The sequence below is a fragment of the Danio rerio genome, chromosome 9 (genome assembly GCF_049306965.1).
Source record: "Danio rerio strain Tuebingen ecotype United States chromosome 9, GRCz12tu, whole genome shotgun sequence".
NCBI classification, from domain to species: Eukaryota; Metazoa; Chordata; class Actinopteri; order Cypriniformes; family Danionidae; genus Danio; species Danio rerio.
Window position 1 is genome coordinate 48264363 of NC_133184.1, and position 19408 is coordinate 48283770.

Below are 19408 nucleotides of genomic sequence, written 5' to 3' on the forward strand. Positions count from 1 at the left end.
CTGCACAAATTAACCTGTAAAATGAAATGAACATTAAAAAAAGAGTTATCATTCGTCAAGTAGTGAATATTAACTGTTTTGACTCCTTTGTTCATATTTTCTTTTAGCTGCATGTTAAATATGATTGCATTGTGAAAACCTGGCATTACAAAACAACATGTGGCAGCACGGTGGCTCAGTGGTTAGGACTGTCGCATCACAGCAAGAAGGTCATTGGTTCGAGTCCCGGCTGGGCCAGTTGGCGTTTCCGTGTGGAGTTTGAATGTTCTCCACGTGTTCACCTAGGTTTCCTCTGGGTGCTAAGGTTTCTCCCACGGTCCAAATACATGCAGCATAGATGAATTGGATAGACTGAAGTTTGTGAGTGCGTGTGTGAATGTGTGTATGGGTGTTTTCCAGTACTGGGTTGCAGCTGGAAGGGCATCTGCTCCGTAAAGCATATGCTGGAGTTGTTGGTGGTTCATTTCGCAGGGGTGACCCCTGATAAATAAGGAACGAAGCTGAAGGAAATGGAATGAATGAATGGCTGCATTGGTTAACATCACCGTGTGAATTTCAGAAAAAGTATCTACATTGATTAAAAATGGTAAAGCTGTAATGTGCAGCAATGAATCGTTGAAAATAACTCCAAGACACACATTAGGGAAGTAAATAGGTCTATTTTAAGTTTGTGAGGACTTTAAATTTTGATTTAGCAGAAACGCCACGTTCAGCCAAATAGCAAACTTTAATCATAATTAACTGTTTGGAGTATACTAAAGAAAGAAATTCTTCAGTCCTTAGGGGAAAAACCACAGACTAATTTACGTCCTCAACTTGATACCATTGTATTACACGGAGTAATAATATTCATAATAAATTCAAACAATGACAAATAGATTTTTATTTTGGCTCGTAGAATCCCTCTGCAGACAAAACCTTTCAGACTTTTGACTTACTGAGGAGAGTTGGATCTTTTTCGCTTGTTGGCAGCGGAGATATCCAGCACAGCCATCTTCACATTTATCCCATTTGTCTACAGTTGTTTGACTGACACTAAAAGCCATGGGAGGAAAAGCTGAGTAGGCCTGTCTTCTCTTAAACACATGATGCTCTGCTTATGTGCTAATCCAACATACCCTGCGCCACAGCGCAAATTTTCCTCCATAGCTCCTTATCAGCCGAGGCACTTTCCTGAAATCCGACCAAAAAAAGAAATAACACTTCCCTTTGGCCCTGAAACTTTTGCACCAGTCAGGCAACATCTGCAAAGGATCATGCAAAACAGGCATCCAGAGGACAAACAGTTTTGTCACTGTCCTAACAGATAAATATTGTAACAGCTGCACTTTAACACCCCTGGCATCCTGAAAATGCCATTCATGAATGCATGCAAAATTGTTTCATGCAGAATGTTCATACTACAGTGTGAATGCATGCTGGCTGGGTTGTGTGCCACTGAGAATTCGAGTTATTTCTTTAAGGGTTTGATTGGTGCAACTTCTCTGTAAGTGCAGTTTGAAGTAGCTATCATTATCTTGGTGTCCTAAAAAGCAGACTGTGACCCTTGAAAAGAAGCTCCTTGGTCAATCTCCATCAATCTATAGGGTAGTTTGACTTAATTATGAATACTCTGAGCACAAACAGTTCCTTTGTATTATTAGCATTTCTTGTGTGTACTGCCTCTTCTTGTTGAATTGCTGAATGTCTCCTTAGTTGTAGGTCGCTTTAGGCCAGGAGTGTCAAAACTCAGTTCTGGAGGGCCAGTGTCCTGCATATTTTAATTCCTACCCCAATTAATCACACCTGAACCAGCTAATCAAGCTCTTTCTAGGTGTTCTAGACTCGTCCAGGGAGGTTTGTTGAAGGAAGTTGGAGCTATGCAGAACACCGGCCCTCCAAGTTTGGACACCCCTGCTTTAGGCAAAAGCTGCTAAATGACTAAATTTAAATGTAATGGAAATGTAACACAGCAAAGACATTAAAACAAACCAAAAACAGGAAACGTCCCACAATGCAAGCATAAAAAACATACAATTTTATAACATACTACAATGTGTGTTATAGAGGAAATCCTGGAGCTGTTTTTGCGTTACACATTTTTGTAATTATGTATATTAAATGATATATTATAACAATATATATATATATATATATATACTACAACCCCAAATCAGAAATAGTTGGGCCAGTATGGAAAACGCAAATAAAAAAGAAAGTAGTGATTTCCAACTTTACTTTGACTTGTATTTCATTTCAGACAATCCAACTAACATTATTTAATGTGTTCCTCATGAGTATTATTGTTTTTTTGCTTTGTTCTTGCAAATCATTTTTAAAAAGTTGGAACAGTAAAGCATTTACCACTTTGTAATGTTGCTATTCCTTTTTCCCACACTTACAAGATGTTTAAGGACTGAAGACATCAAATGATAAAGGGTTTCAGGTGTAATTTTATCCCATTCTTCCTGCAAACAAGTCTTAAGGAGGGCAACAGTGCTTCAAAATGTGCCACGGATTCTCTATTGGAGACAGGTCGGGACTGTAGACGGGCCAGTCAAGTACCTGTATCCTGTAAATATACTATAACCCCAAATCAGAAAAAGTTTGGCCAATATGAAAAACGCAAATAAAAAAAAGAAAGTAGTGATTTCCAACTTTACTTTGACTTTTATTTTATTGCAGACAACATGAACATAAAATATTTAATGTTTTGTCCGGTCAACTTTATTTCATTTGCAAAAATACATCTTTTCCTTTCATTCAGACCTAGAAAACATAAAAAAAAAAACGTTGGGACAGGAGCAAATAATTGTTAAATAATGATTTGAAACAGGTGATTGTAATTGTGATTTGGTACAAAAGCAGCATCCAAGTAAGATCTAGTCCTTTAGAAGCAAAGATGGGCCGGGGATCACCAGTTTGCCAACAAATACATAAGAAATTTATTGAAATGTTTAAAAACAATGTCCCTCAAAGAAGTATAGGAAGACATTTAGATGTGTCACCTTAAACAGTGCATAACATAAATAAAAGATTCTAGGAATCAGGTGGAACTTCAGAGCGTAAAGGACAAGGGCGCAAGCTTAACAACTATGATCTCTGATCCCTAAGGTGGCACCGCATCAAGTATTCTCATTCAGCATTGAGCGATATCACCAAATGGGCTCAGGACTACTTTGGCATACCTGTCAAGTACCACAATTTGTAGTTACATCCACAAATGCCAGTGAAAACTGTACTGTCCCTAAAGAATGTCCTAATTTAACAGTGTTTAGAAGCCCAGTCAACTTCTTTGGAATCTGAGGCAGATGGACGATCACAAAGTGGAAACGTGTTCTGTGGTCAGATGAATCAGTATTTTAGGTATTTTTGGGAAGAAATGAATGCTGTGTGCTCCAGACCAAAAAGAAAAGGATCATTCAGATTCAGATTCATTCAGTTTTCAGCAGCAAGTCCAAAAGCCAGGGTCTGTCATGGTATTGGGTTGTGACAGTGCCCTTGGCAAAGGTAACCTACACTTCTGTAATGGCACCAGTAATGCTGAAAGTACATAGAGATTTTGCTGCCTTCTTTTCCTGGAACGCCCATATTTCAACAAGACAATGCATAACCACATGCACACATTACAAACTTCTGGTTTGTAGAGGAAGAGGATACAGGTACTTGACTGGCCTGTCTACAGTCCCGACCTGTCTCCAAGAGTGAATCCGTGGCACATTTTGAAGCACTGTTGCCCTCCTTAAGACTTGTTTGCAGGAAGAATGGTACAAAATTACACCTGAAACCCTTTCATCATTTGATGTCTTTAGTCCTTGGACATCTTGTAAGTGTTGGGAAAAGGAATAGCAACATTACAAAGTGGTTAATGCTTTACTGTTCCAACTTTTTTGAAATGTTTTGCAAGAACCAAAATTGGAAAACGTGTTTATTTTGAAAAAAAAAACCTTGAATATGACCTTCACAATATGGTGCAGGGCTACTTTCTGACAATTTTGGTTTTACAAGCCTATTAATTTATCAAATTTTCAATGACTTTCAGTAATAATGCTCTGTGGTCAACGTCAAAGTCACCTGAACAAGCGGTCAATCAGTTCCCATAAAGTATAAAATTGCAAATGTCTACTCACATCCAGGCCAATTGACACACCAATATAATGTATTCCCAGTATTCATTGGATCTGCATTCTGGGTGCAGTTGGAATCACTGGCATTGCTTGTGACATGTTTTCAATGAAAATGTATCTACACTGCTACTCAAAACTTTGTAGATCTCCATATTGTTTTGAAGGCAAAACATGCTGCATTTAATATCCCATTATATCTTGTGATTGGCAACCTTTTTAAGAAAACGTAGTCTGGAAGCTGCTGTTTGCGCAAGGACCGCCACAGATCTTGGCTTCTCGCTGTGTACTTGAGTAAGAGTCTATTCATAATGTTGTAAGATCAGTTGTGTTTACTTTGACTTAGTGACAGAAGAGAGATTAAACACAGAAGATACAACAGCATTACAAGTAGAAACGTGAAGGTAGGCTAGCTAACAGACGTTTGACGGAAACATGAAAACAAAGACAAGATGTGAAAAAGACTTGACAAAGACAAGATGTGACATGAGATTATCAATACTATTCCAAAAAAAAGGAGGGGGGGGGTGCATTCAGTGATTTTCAAACAACTGAGAAATATCTTTAGCAATTAAATATTGTATCATTGAGGACAGCTGCTTGCACTCAGAGTAACGATTTATGTGGGATGCTGCTGACGTACTTGTAACGTAAAAGCAATTAGCTTTTCACCACACTTAAGGGTGATTTCATTCTCCATGTCTTCACTGCTCTCTTTTCACTTTAGATCTGAACTGGAGCATGCTTACATCAACAGTGTGAGTACCACCATGTGTCTCTTGTGCAGAAGTTTTGACCTTTTCCCATCACTATGAAACACAGTGAACCCAAAGCCGAATTAGGCACTCTCTTACAGAGCCCTGCATTTGAGCCCAAGTCTGAGGGGCCGACTTTTTTATGCCCTTGGGCTGGGCTTCGGCCCAATTTTTACGTCAGTAGCACGCATATTGGGCTTCGGACCTCGGGCCTGCATTAGATAAAACTTCAATTGCGTGCGGTCCGGAAGCGCCAGTGATGCCTTACGCATAGAGATTTCCAGCCACATACAATAGAGAACATAAAAAAAAAAAAAAATTGCCTTAAAATGCTGAAAAATGGGAAGGAAAAACTTCTTGTCAACTTTTCAAAAAATAACAACTTTATATGATGAACTGGTTCTGCACAATGTACAACTGTAATTCCAGGGGCACCTGCAGGATTTTAATCCAATTATGCGCAAATCCAGCACCGCCCTGCCTTATCATCCCTTATTCTTATTTCAATCTCTAGAAACACTGAGGCTTGCTGTCAAAGGCGACATTATTTAAGGGCATTCATTATGACATAATTAGTTTCTTTTTATTATTAATATAGTTTCTTTAAAATCTAAATGTAATAAAAGTACATCAGCAACAAGGAAAATTCAGACACTCAAGGCGTAATCTTTAAAATTCTGACACAAAAAATTAGCAAATATATGACAGGATTAGGGTAATGAAGCATTAAATAAATCCTTAATTTCCATTGACCGAAACAAATCATCCACCCCCACAGTTAAGTAACGCCATTCGCACTGCGGCAATTTCACAACTCGTGTCATTCACGCCACGCCATTCGCACGTATCATGCCGCACTATGTCTATTCGTGCGTTTGCATTGAAATAACATGTAAATCACTCGCGCTTGATGTGCCTTCCGCGTCTGGTGTGAACACAGCATTATGCATTGAATTTTTTTGCTGACATTGACACAAAACAGGCACCATGAGAAGATGTACAAATTGGAGATTAGCCCCCTAAGTACATACTAGTTTTACCAGTATATAGTAGCTTATATACTAGTTCTATTGGATTGTGACCCATGGGGTAATTACATTTATATTAAAGACACAGCAATAGCATCATGCTGCAAATTGATTTTATAACAACAGATTAATCTTTCTGGCACATCTACAGCACTCACATACATATCAAAAACTAAATGAAGAATAGGCTTGGGTCCATTGGTGTGTGTGCATGCAAGGTTTCTGTATTAATAACCATATTGGGATTTTGGAGGTCGCGAGTCACTGGCATTTTTTCAGTAATAGTGTTTTTCCCATGTAATTGTGACTTATGATGGGTAAAAATGTTTTTCAAAATGTCAATTTGTCTCAAGCTTCGTAAAATCGTTTCACACTTTGTAATGTTGTTTTGCACTTCCCGGCCACCATGACCAGAACGTATTTCTTGGTTCTCAAAAATGTATCTCTGGGCACATTTTTGTCAATGAGCTTGTGTTGTCTAATATTGGGGTATTATGTTTCATTAAACCATTGCCAAATATGACATTCCTGATTATAGTATTATTAGGAAAAGATGCATAAACATTCTGTTAAAGTTTGTCATCCTTGTATACTCCTGGTTCTCATCTTGTTTAGTCCCATTTTTTCTCAGTGTCATAGTTACTCATTTCCTAACTGATTCACTTGTTTTTCATTTTTGCCTTTTTGCTTTCCAGAGTTCCTTTGTGCTTTATTCTGTTTCATAAAATCCAATTTGTAATAAAGACCTTTATCTTAGTTCTACATAGTATTATTACTTTTTTAAATTATATTTTCAAGATTATTTGATGACTTCAAAAGAACCGTATGTGAAATGGCATCTACCTGACTGCAAGGTTCATATCTCTGTGCTAAAGTGCCTGGACTTGGCAGGCATGTGTTTCTAATGTAAGGGATCAGTAACAGGAAAAGCCAGCGTGCCTCATTTTGAAATCGTGATCTATGAGCCACCCTAGATCAGAGCGTCAAAACACCTCAAAAAGATAGCTGATGCAATTTTAGAGGGAATACATCTATCGGAAGTAAGCATGATTCAGCAATAATGCTTTAGGCTGAGATAAATATCTGTATGACTATCAAGCATAGGCTTGATCACTACATCTTGCAGAAATATGAAAGATAACAAACAAGGAAGAGAAATCATGTGTGTCCAAATGATGCAATTAGCACTTCTTGTACAAGGTACTGCTTATTTGAATTGAACAAACTGTTTCTCAATTACATCACCTTGCATTTTATATGTTGCAAAACGTTTTTGTAGGTGGAGATTCCTAAGAAGCCTGCTGTCTCATTTTGTTTTACATTAACAGTAGTGACTTTACAGTAACAACAGATTTGCGGAAGAGGATGGTTACGGTTTACCTCCATTGAGTAATTTTTTCAGGAACTTAAATAAATATTAGAATAAATAATAAATAAATAGTAAATAATAGTAAATAATAGAACATTAAATGAATAAATGTGGTAAATATATAAAAAAAAAAACAGACGAATATACTTTCATTTCACGTAATTTCATTATACTTTCCTTCGGCTTAGTCTCTGATTTTGCCATAGTGAAATGAACCGCCAACTATTCCAGAATATGTCTTATGCAGCAGATGGCCTTCCAGCCGCAACCAAGTACTGTGAAACACCCATAGACTCTTTCGTTTACACACACCCTCACGGGGCGGTTGTGGGGGTGAAATTACGGGAGTTTTTATTAATGGAAGAACGACACCGAAAAAATGCCAGCGGTATATAAAACTACGGGAGTTTTCCGGGAGTAATAATAAAACAGGAGGGTGGCTGGAGATGGGTCTGAAATATAGGAGACTCCCGGGAAAAACGTGAGTGTTGGCAGGTATGTTTATGATGCTGTTATAATTTTTTTGACAGATTTTTTTTTAGCACCTTTAATGAGAAATTGTAATGAAAAATTTTGTTTGCTCTGTTGCAAAAAAGTGATCAGAAAAAAAACTTATGACATAGCTATAAACATCTAATGATAATCATATTCATAAATTTAGCTGTCTTGATCATTTTAAGTGGTCATACAAAAACAAAGGTTATATAATGTGTTTTTTGTGTCAAGTTGTCATGACAAAGGCATCTCAACACAATGCCAGCTTTGCATTTAAAATGACATAATGAGCTAATGACACTTAATGACAGTTGTCATAAGGATGCATAAAATATCATACATATTTATGAGGTGTGTCTAGTCTTGATTATAAAGGTGTCAAGTTTAATGAACATCCCCTCAGGTAAAGTGCTACCTAAGACTTTCTCCAGAAAAAAAAAGTATAATAATTATAGACATATACTTTGAAAAATAATTTAACAGAAGGGCTAATAATTCAACAGCTAAAGTGATACAAACCATCTTTAGGTGGTTTTACTATTACCAAAATATGTTTGAAGGAAGATGCCAAACAGGGGTGTTTGCGCCAGTAAACCATTGTATTTCGAACCGGTTTGTTCACATGAATCATTCGAATGATCCGAACGATAAAACTTTACCAAACATTTAGAAGGCTTCATTTCTGCTCAATATATAAGTCCAATGACAAATGTCTCAACCCTGTGAAAACAAACATAATAATAATTACTCCACATTAAAAGCAGGATCATTTTCCACACCTTCACAAACAAAAAGGCTGACTCTCGCATATTAGTTTGTTGACTGGATGGTTAAGGAGTCGATCAACATCTCAGTTCGCTGGTTCAAAGCACACAGTAAATGACCGCGGTGCTCCTTCGGCCACGGGCCTAAACAGCCAGTGGATTGTTGTTTTAGGAAGTGTGTCCACAAGCTTATCTTATCTGATTGACTGAGCTAAAGCAAAAGCAAACAACTCTGACCGTGTCTGAGTGGAAAAACTCAAAGAAGCGGCCAGATCAAATAAGGCTGTATTGAAGAGCTGTCTGAATGGTGTTTGAGCATGTAGAAACTGCAGGCTTGTACCTATGTTTTTACTCTAATAAACAGGTCTCTTATTTAGTGTTTATTCAGAAGACCTGGTTTGCTACTAAAGCGCCACGTAAAGTATCTAGCTGGATGTTAAGTAATGAGACAACACAGATAGTAAATATAACCGACTGGTTTGACTGGTTCACACACACAATAGTTAACGTACCTGTAATATGTGAATTTGTACAGTCATGATGCCTTGCCTTTCTGTCTGGTATGTTGATCAGTTCTTTTTTTGTTTTAAGAAATCAGACAAAATCATCACGATCTTTGTGGTTTCATTTTAGCTAGTTGTTCAGTACAAATCTCTAATTGCTTTTTATAATTAAAATTGAAATCTTACAGTTTTAATGTTATTTTCAATTAGTGTATTCAGTATAAATAGCCACTGGACAAACTGGTCACAGTTGAAAAGCCATCCACACTGAGGTAAACGGTAAGCTTGCAAGTGTAAAAAGGAACGCCGTTATAGCGCCCCGTAGCAATCATTTAAAGATGAAATGCAGCCATACGGTCTTCTAGCTACATAATTCGCAATCTCCAGAAATGTATATAGGGCTACGTTTTCAGAATGACCGAATATTGCATAATTACATTGTTTATACCAGTGGTTCTCAAACTGTGGTACGTGTACCACTAGTGATACGCGAGCTTCCTTTTAGTGGTACGTGGAGGAATTAAATATGTCATATGTACATGCTACATATATTTCAAAATCTATCAAAAATGATTTTATATATGAATATGATGACATAAAGCTTATATTTATGAGGCCCAGGCAACATTTCCAGGTGTGGATAAATAGGCTACTACATGTAAATACTATTTTTAAGTACATAATTATTTTTTTTTAGCTTTTAAAAAGAGTAACCTATTATTCTTAACGTTTAAAAGCACATTTTAATTAAAATGTTGACGTTTTTAGTTTGTTTTCGTTATTTTTGTTTATTTATTTTTTGAATACAGTGTTAATATTCAAACTATTTATGATGTTTAAAGTGGCAGACAAAAATAAATAGGAATTAAAACAATAAAATAGTAGGAATTAATCTGCTTTGTTTTGGAAATCAACAGAGCTGGAGCCGCTTTACTGGGCCTACTATGCTACTCCGTTTCAATACTGCTCATTATGGTGGTACACGGAGAGACAATTTTTTTCCGAGGTGGTACTTGATGAAAAGAGTTTGAGAACTACTGGTTTATACCATTGTATTTTTTATTTTAATTAATTATAAGCACTATTAACCACATTATACATTTATATGTAAATTACAAACCTTGTATAACACTATGAACTAAAAGCTTTTCTTTAATAAGTAAACTGTTCCCAGTAAAATAAAACTTTCTTTCTTTCTTTCTTTCTTTCTTCTGATACTGAAGTGGAATCAGAGATATTCTTGGAAAGCTGTTTGGGAAAAAAGCGTCAGTAATGCTAATTTAACCTTTCACTCGGTCACATGCACATATTGCAATTATGCCCCATTATGTGGCCGCTAGCATGAAAATAGTTTTTCAGGCATGATAAAAGATTGTTGTCGGTTATAAGCCAGGGTGTGTATTAGATTAAGTCTGAATCAGAGAGAGTCATTCCTTGCCAAATGCCTCTGCTGCACTGTGACAATACCTGAAATTAGCAGAGTAAATTTACAGTAGTTCACCACTATATCCACCCTGTTTCCATTCGTTTTCTCCACAGACATTTAAAGAATGTCTCCATTAAGTGACGTCTAAGGCATGAACCAACCAGTTTACAGATTAATTACAGCATTTATGAGGCAATAAGCTCCTCTTATCTGGCTTTCATCCAATTAGAGTAACTAAATGATAATACTAAAAAAAAAAAACCCTAAGTGTTATGTGAACTGGAAGTTGAGTGAATCTCACAACAGTGTTCAAAGGTAAATGAATTTCACTGTGTTGTTTTAATAATGATAATTATACTTACCATCCGTTAATGCTTAATGTTTGATGTTGCACATAATGGTAATATAGTTGCATTTAATTATAGCTGTAAGTCATTTCTATTAAACATCTCTAATTGATCTGTTGACATTTACCACTTAAACCTTAAATCTACCCATTCTACTAAACCGGTCTTAAGTGCTTTTCTGTTATAACAAGATCAACATACATTTATAAAATAAATTAAATTAGCTAAAATATACACCACTGAAGCACAGAAATGTCTTAAATGTACATTTATTTAATCATTTATTGATGAATTGATTGGGTTCTCCATAACTACCCTAAAGCATAAATTCAACCCAGGCTCATTCTGAAAACTTACCCCTATGTACGTTTCTGGAGAGTGCCAAATACATCCCAGGAGCTACATTTTTGTCAGTTTTTGTTTTTGTGAATCCACCAGAGGCCACTGACATTTTGAGATCTCAAATTTATCTGGCAAGTGCCATTCGTCCTTGCTATTTTCGTGTAAAAATCCACTAAATTCTCTGTCGACTGTCGACTGATCGACTGACCCAACTCCCTCCTTCCATAAACCCAACTGATTTTTTGAATTTTCAAAAGCACTGAATGACTAGGCCACCCAATTCCCTAAACCTAACTGACAGTGTTTTTAATAGCAATCCAGAAAAAGAAAAGTCCTCACAGCTGCCTGATTTTTAACACATTTTCAGATTTTACCACATTCTCACCATGTTATTTACTTGCTAATTTAATATTTTGGCTGTTTTGTTTTTAACCTGCTTTCTGGAACCATTTTTTGTCAGACTCAATCCCCGTCGAGACAGTCAACTCCGCTCTATGCCACAAGTCCGCTGATGTATGCAGCTAGCCACAGGACAAACTGGTAACAGCAGAAAAGCCATCCACATGGAGGTAAGCGATCAGAAAAGAAAACGTGTTACTGCCCCATAGCATTCATTTTAAAGATGAAATTCAGCCATACTTGGCTTTGGCTATATATTTTGCGATCTCTAGAAATGTATCAAGGACTACATTTTCAGAATGAGCCTGTGTTGCATAAAATTTAACCTTAACCAGATTCCACCAGAATTCAGCAAAAATGATTTGTAAAACAACATGAACACGAGAAATATTGCACCTTATCTTCAATGTACAGTAAATACACGGCAAAATGCCTGGTATAAAATAGAACCAAAAGATTCACTTTGCATTATAATACATATTGGTTTTAGTAAGCAAAAAGCCTGGCCTCAAGTAGAGCTTTTTTTGAGAGAATTGTCCAGCTTTGGGTATATATTTTATATAAGAGGGTTGCACGAAACAACGACAAACTCCTCTGCTCTCCTGACCCCTCTGTACAGGAGTTCAGTTCAGAAGTAATAAAGGGCCTCTGCTAACAAAAGGTGCTTTGTAAAGCAGTTCATTTCCTGTTGTTGCCTCTTGATCCCCACCTTGAGCAATTGCCAGAGTGTGGACTTACAGAGAAAAGGAGGCAAGTAGATAAAGGAAGCTTAGGCGCTGTTCACACGAACATGGGTATTTTAAAAACCGCATTCTTTCCTACGTGTTTTGGCCATTCGTCCACACAAAAGCACAGTATCAGGTGACTAAAATCAAAAATTTCTAAAAGTGTTCTAATTTTGCAAAACCTGGTAAGTGTGTGGTCATGTGGCCACCATTTTTTTTTTTGCCTTGTAATATCTTACCTTTTGTTTCTCGCTGTTTCTGATTGCCCAACATGATTGGGTTCACAACAAACGTGGAAAAAGCTTTTGAATTGACTTTACTTGCATTTGTGGCAAACACATGACACGTTCTGCATCATACGCACAACAGAATGGTAATCTGCCTTTGTTCTCATGTTTGCATTGCATGTATGCAATTTACTTACTCAAATACTTAATTCTGTGTTTGCTGTGAACATGGTATAAAGGGCTTTTAACTAGGGAAGGCTGACGTGAAACTAATGTTTTGACATTGTGTCGAGATCCCAAAACGCAAGTCGAAACACTGCACCGAAGCATGATCCGAAACATTCAGGTCTCGTGACTAAAGTGTTTCGAAACACCTGGTCACTAGAATAAAGCGATTCAAAGTTTAGAAGCATTTTAAGACCTGGCAAATCTGATTGACAGGGTCAAAACAATCCTCTGTCTCATATGACCTAGTGGACTGCATGTGCACGTGTGCTACACATAACTTTTTGGTTGGAATCCTGACTTTTGAAAACTTTAAAATCATGCTTTTATGTAGTTTAATCATGTTACTGTTTTATGGTGTAGTCTAGATAGAATACAGCTGTGGATACGCCATCAATTTAGCACCATTTTTGTAACGCTTTAAAACAACAATATTTTTACAGTGCTGTGAAGGTTGGGTTTAGGTTTTGGGTAGACGTTAATGAAACACAATGGTAAATTGAATGAATAATATAAATAATTCTTGTTAACTTCTGGCCACAGCCGTGCCTGATCTATGACCAAAACAAGACATATTTATTCACAAAGTGTTTATTCGGTGGTTAGACCAATGTTGAAACAAAACAATACAAGAACAGCCTTTCAAACTGATATTAGGCATTCAAAATAGCTGTATTAGCCTGGATTCGAACCCACTATCCATGCATGGTAGTCAGGAACCCTCACCACTCTACTAAATCACTTGAAGGTTTGATTTAATGTGGGGTTTAATATCTCAATTTGCTCAACTGTTCTTTGCTGAACCTATTCCAGTGCAATACAAAAAAAATAACCACTAGGTGAGTGGTTTTGAAGCTTCGACACATTTGCTTCGACTGTTTCAATGTTTCATAAAGCTCGATTTGCCCACCATTACTTTTAACACCACCTATTGGTTCGGCGTGCTCTTAACATATGTGATAGTGTGGTTTTGCATTTTCATATGGATAGAGATCATTTCAGAAAACAAAGGGGAAAACTCAGTTTATACATAGTTGGTATGTGTAGACATTGCTTTAGTGGATGGCCTGGAACAGTGTCATAGTTTCATGAAGTGTGTTTCAGTGTCCTTACATTGAATATGTAAAATTGCTCCATAATACCTTTTTGGTAGTGGTACAGCTCAGTAAAGTACAGTACGGTACACATTTATGTCCGTTTTCACTGTAAAGCCTGGTTTATACTTCTGCGTCAAGTGACCGACGTAACCAACGGCGCATGCAACGCGCATAGCTGTGCATTTATACTTCTGCGCACGGTCTCTGTTGGTCTGCATTAACACTTGCAAATCGCTAGTTGGCAGTGAGGTGTTAATGTGTCTCTGTGTCGAGTTTCTTCGGCTGTGTTTTGTTCTTTCTGAACGCTTCCGGGATGTACAAGTGGCTCAAACTCGCTTATTTTGAGGCAGGAACCAACAACTTTAACTATGAGGTAAACGCAAAACAAAACTTTCCATCCAGAGCTCCTTCGCGGCACTCCACACTTGTAGACAATTGCTCCAGACGGGCTCGCATCGCTCAAGCGGCTCTCAATCCCGCCCAGACTCGTCAGCGCTACCAAGCCGACCAATCACAGAGCTTGCGCTACGCGTCGTTGCGATGTGTAGTTAAATTTTTTGAGAGGTGCACGATGGTGTAGGGCTATGGGTCAGCGCCGTAGCATATGTGTGCGCTTGATGCAGAAGTATAAATCAGCCTTGAGAAGTACTAAAGTAGCAAAGCATACTGCACCACTATTTTAGGACCCTTTTTAGCACAACAGAATGGTACCAAAAGGGTGGAGCTAGACTCGCTTCTTAATGCTATTGGAGAATCGTCACTTGCATGTGCAACAAGCCAGAGAAACGACCTCACAGGAAGCTGCATTTTTAAATTCACAGTCAAAAACACGTCACTGTAATACAGCGACGGCATACAGCAGTGAACCTATCTCAAACAAAGCTTTTCATCTTCTTGTGACAGAATGTGCTGTATTGTTTATTATGCTTTTTACACATTTATTTAATATGTAATTGGGGCAATGCGGTGGTGTAGTGGGTAACATTATCGCCTCGTAGTTTGCATGTTCTCCCAATGTTGGCGTAGGTTTCCACCGGGTGCTCTGGTTTCCCACACAGTCCAAAGACATGCGCTATAGGTGAATTGGGTATGCTAAATTGTCCGTAGTGTATGTGTGTGAATCGGAGTGTATGGGTGTTTCCCAGTAATGGGTTGCAGTTGGAAGGGCATCAGCTATTTCTGGGATAATACCAGCACATAGTGCTTCAAATTCATATTTAAAACAAGTGTTCTTATTGCTGCATCTGATGTTTTTAGGTGCAATGATATATTATGTACACTGTAAAAAAAAATCCATAAAATGCGGCAGATGTGGTTGCCAGTGTTGTACTGTTAAAATACAGTACAAACCATAAAATTACCGTATTTTATTATTTATAGTGTTAATAGACCAATGTTTTGAATTAATAACATTGTACTAGTACACTAACACGTCAGTTTATGGTTAGTCATTGTATAACTTAGGGAAACGTATTGCTAACCATGTTAGATTTTTACTGTAGCATTTTCCATTTTTTATTTTTTTATTTTTACCTTTTAAGGCAATTCTGACAACAAATCATCTGTTTTTGTGTATTTTAAGCTGAAACTTCAATGGAACATTCTGAGGATACCAGAAACTGTTTTTACATCTTACAACAAGAGGCATAATATGTCCCCTTAAAGTATCCGAAGCTACTGAAGTCTCCAAAGCCTCTGATTTGTTGTGTGAAGATGCAGTGAAGGAAAACTTGCCAAGCTGATGTTCTGATACTTTCTTTCTAGTCTTTCATCATATCGGTTTGTAATGTATCTGGTTACCACAACACAAAAAGACTTCACACGCTTGCTGCTGCTCCCTGACGTCCACTCAGTGCAAATATTGTCTCAAGTGAGCAAGTTAGCAAGCTGAGCTGGAGAAGTGCCCGCACAAAAATGTGTTTTCAACAATGAGCTGAAAGAAGCTTTCTTCACACAACATGAGAAACGGCTTTTGAGGTTTTGCTGTCAGTAACTATGTTCAAATTCTGGAAATAGCAGGTCATATTCGGACAGCTAAGTTTGAAAACACTCTGCATATTTTTTTAGATATGACTGCTTGGATGTTATTTGGGAGTAGATTTGCTCATTTTAGATTTCTAAAAGTTATGAATAGTGTATGAAAAGTAAATATTTTGCTATACTATAATGAAAGTAATTATCATGCTAAGCTTTTAGTCACTTATGACCTGTTTCCACTAAGTGGCACTGTACGGTACAGGTTTGTACGCTTTAATGTCTGAATCCACTGTCAAAAGGTACGAAAAAGCAAACTGTACCATACCACTTTTTGGGTACTCATTCCAAAGTGTACCTAGCACAACAAATGAGTACCAAAGGTGGAGCTAGACACACAGCTGAAAGCTATTGGTTCACAGAGAAATCACCAGCGCCACGCTGGTCCTACACCACCCAACCCACTCCGAGCTGGTATCAAACCGGCGACCTTCTGCATGGGAGTCGGTTGCTAACCAAGGAGGCTAAAGACCATGGCTTCTGTCACTAGAGCACCTTTAGAAGTCAGAGGAGTTAGGTTTACCTCACAGCACTTACTAGATGGCCTCCTTTACACTCACCCCCCTAAACCTCACTCCCATCCAGCACCAACGTAACCCCGCCGGTCCTACACCACCCAACCCGCTCCAAGCTGGGATCTAACCGGCGACTTTCTTCCTGTAACTAGAGCACCTTTAGAGGTCAGAGGAGTGTGGTTTACCTACAAATCACTTACTAGCTGGCCTCCGTTACACATGCACAAGCCAGGATAATGAAAACTAAGGAAGCGGCATTTTTAAATACATAGCTGAGACATTACACCATTATACTATATACATGTAATATCAAGCCATGGTCAACCTGAGACATTTTTCATGCCATTTTGCTTAAGTAATTTCATATTCAGATAACTCATATCCAGAATAGCAAAGTCTACTAAAGGAGGTCGAGCCTTTTCATATTTGGCTCCTAAACTCAGGAATAGTCTCCCTGATAATGTTTGGTAAAGCATCGCATAACTATAGCATGCGTGAGTTTGCTCAAGGGCTCTCCACTTACATCGTCTTTCTTTGTCGAATTTAATTTAACTAATCATGAGATGTTTTTTCACATGTAAAGCTCAGTTTACAGAATAGTGATGAAAAGTAGTGCAATAATTATCATGTAAAGCTCAATATAAAACAATTATTATCATTTTTTTTACTTTTAAGCTTTTAGTCACTTAATCTTGCAAAATGCAGCTGCCGAGTTCTTACTAGGTTAAGAAAATCCATCCCTCTCTAAGATCTCAAAATCTCAGGGCTTCTGGTAGTACCCAGAATAGCAAAGTCCACTAAAGGAGGTCGAGCCTTCTCATATATGGATCCTAAACTCTGGAATAGCTTCCTGATAATGTCTAGTAAAGCATCACATAACTGTAAGATGCGTGAGTGTTCTCAGTGACTCTTCTCAAACACTGTCTTCCACCACCCCACACCACCCCATCATCAATGCACAATACCCACATTCCGTCAATACAATTGGGCAGCTAACATGAGGGCTATGATGTTTTGGCATGAGAGTAAGCAATTTGCTTCCGATCAGTTAGATACATATAACAAGTGGCTACATTTTGAGGCTTGTTCAGTTGACAACAGTTCTTTAGCTGCAATTTTGCTGTCAAAATCTCTAACATTGAAAATGGTTCAATGCAAGAATATTCTTGTTCGTAATGCTATTAAAACTTTTAAATCAAGTGAAAATGGCATTAAAGATTGAATATCACTCCATTTGTTTACCTATCTGCAAAAATCAGGATTTTGTGCCCGGACAACTTGATAAGGCTTTTACTTTTTGGAGTGACAAAGCGCTGCATTCAGTGAAGGATTTTTACGTAGATTTGATTTGATTTATTTATTTTCGAACAGAAATATCATACATAAAATATCAATAACAAAAAAATACATTCCAACATGGTCGAAAATGGAACGGGATGAATCACAAGCTTATTATTTTCCCACCCCATACCACATAAATTTTTTGTCTATTACTTAAACTTATTTCTTCTTTTACTTACCTCTTTTTTTACATGTGACATATTTTATCCTTTCTGCATCTTTGACAAATTATATGTTTGATTCCATTTGTACCTTTACATTTTGTAACATAGACACAAAAAATACATGTACTGCAAATAGCCTTTAAATAAAATTTCATCATATCTTTCCCACTTTATCCTTATTTAATCACCTTCATCATCATATTCCTTCAATACTATATATATATATATATATATATATATATATATATATATATATATATATATATATATATATATATATATATATATATATATATATATATGCAACTTTTTAAATTGATTATTATCCTGACATTGTTTGAGAGTCTGATCTAGTCTGTTCCATAATTTCACACCATAGACAGACATACACAAACTTTTTAAAGCTATTCTTGTTTTCAATTTCCTATTTTGTTCTTCTCTCATATTAGATCCCCCTTGTCTTTCTTCAAAAAACTTTTGGATGCTTTTAGGAAGTAATTTATTCCTAGCTTTAAACATAAATTGTGCTGTTTTAAATTCAACCAAATCATTGAACTTAAGTATCTTTAATTTAAATAAATCAAGGATTTGTATGCTCTAAATACCCCACATATTCTCTCAGTCTAATTACTTTTTCTGCATTGTACATACAGATTGTAAATTAGATTTATATGGATTTCCCCAAATTTCAACACAATAACTTGTATATGGCAACATAAGTGTTATATAATATATACATTGATTTATTGTCCAGGATAAATCTTGCTTCATGCACTATTGCTGATGACAAACTGGACACATTTTAATATAAAACATTTGGCCTCTCACAGTCACGCCTTTTTCGTTACAGGTGTGTCATTTTATCAAACACAATTTTCCTCAGTGCAAGAATGTCTCATTTGATCATGATTTACACTCAATTGGAAGTTTTTTTTTATGTTTTTATGTTTTACTCATAAAATCACTGAACTATAATAATATGTTGTTGTTTTTAGTCAAAGAAAAAACAAGCCTTGTTTTCTCTGTCATGTGAAGCAGCTTAAAACACACAGCAAATAACAAACATAAATAATCTTAAACCAGCCTAAACCTGTAAGCTGGTCAGACAGATTTTAGGAGGTTCTGGACAGTTCTCTGCTGGTTGGAGCAGAAAACTAAACGACAAGCTTCAACCATCCTTAAACCAGATAAAACCAGTTTAAGCGGTGTCCTTTTCTGCAGAATAGACTAAAATGATGAACTGGTACTTTAATACACAACAATAATACAGTACACTGAGACAGTTTCACTGATTAATTAATTGCTTCCTTTATCATTTAATATTATTGTTTCAGAATTTATAGGCAGAGAGACTTCAACCTGTTGTGTGTCCCGTTTTGAGATTTTGACAGCTTTGAGTTTACATTTTCTAGAAAATACCAAAACTGAAAATGTGTGAAGAAAGGAGGCATTTAGGATTCATGTGTGCATGTCTGAACAAGTACAATTTTCTTTCTTTCTTTCTTTCTTTTTTTTGTCTTACCACAGTCAGCAGCTCGGGTTCAGCTTA

The 19408-nt window shown here is 36.9% G+C and overlaps 1 long non-coding RNA gene across 3 annotated transcripts in view; it reads left to right on the plus strand.

Moving 5' to 3' along the window:
* LOC110440050 (uncharacterized) overlaps positions 1-19408 on the plus strand; it is a 66613-nt gene that overhangs the window by 36094 nt on the left and 11111 nt on the right. For 2 of the 3 annotated variants that reach the window (XR_012385632.1, XR_012385634.1), the window contains one exon: positions 11593-11701. This is a non-coding gene — a long non-coding RNA (uncharacterized lncRNA). Of the gene's footprint in view, positions 1-11592; positions 11702-15387; positions 18022-19408 lie in introns of those variants that run through there. The other variant, XR_012385636.1, reaches the window with a different exon arrangement.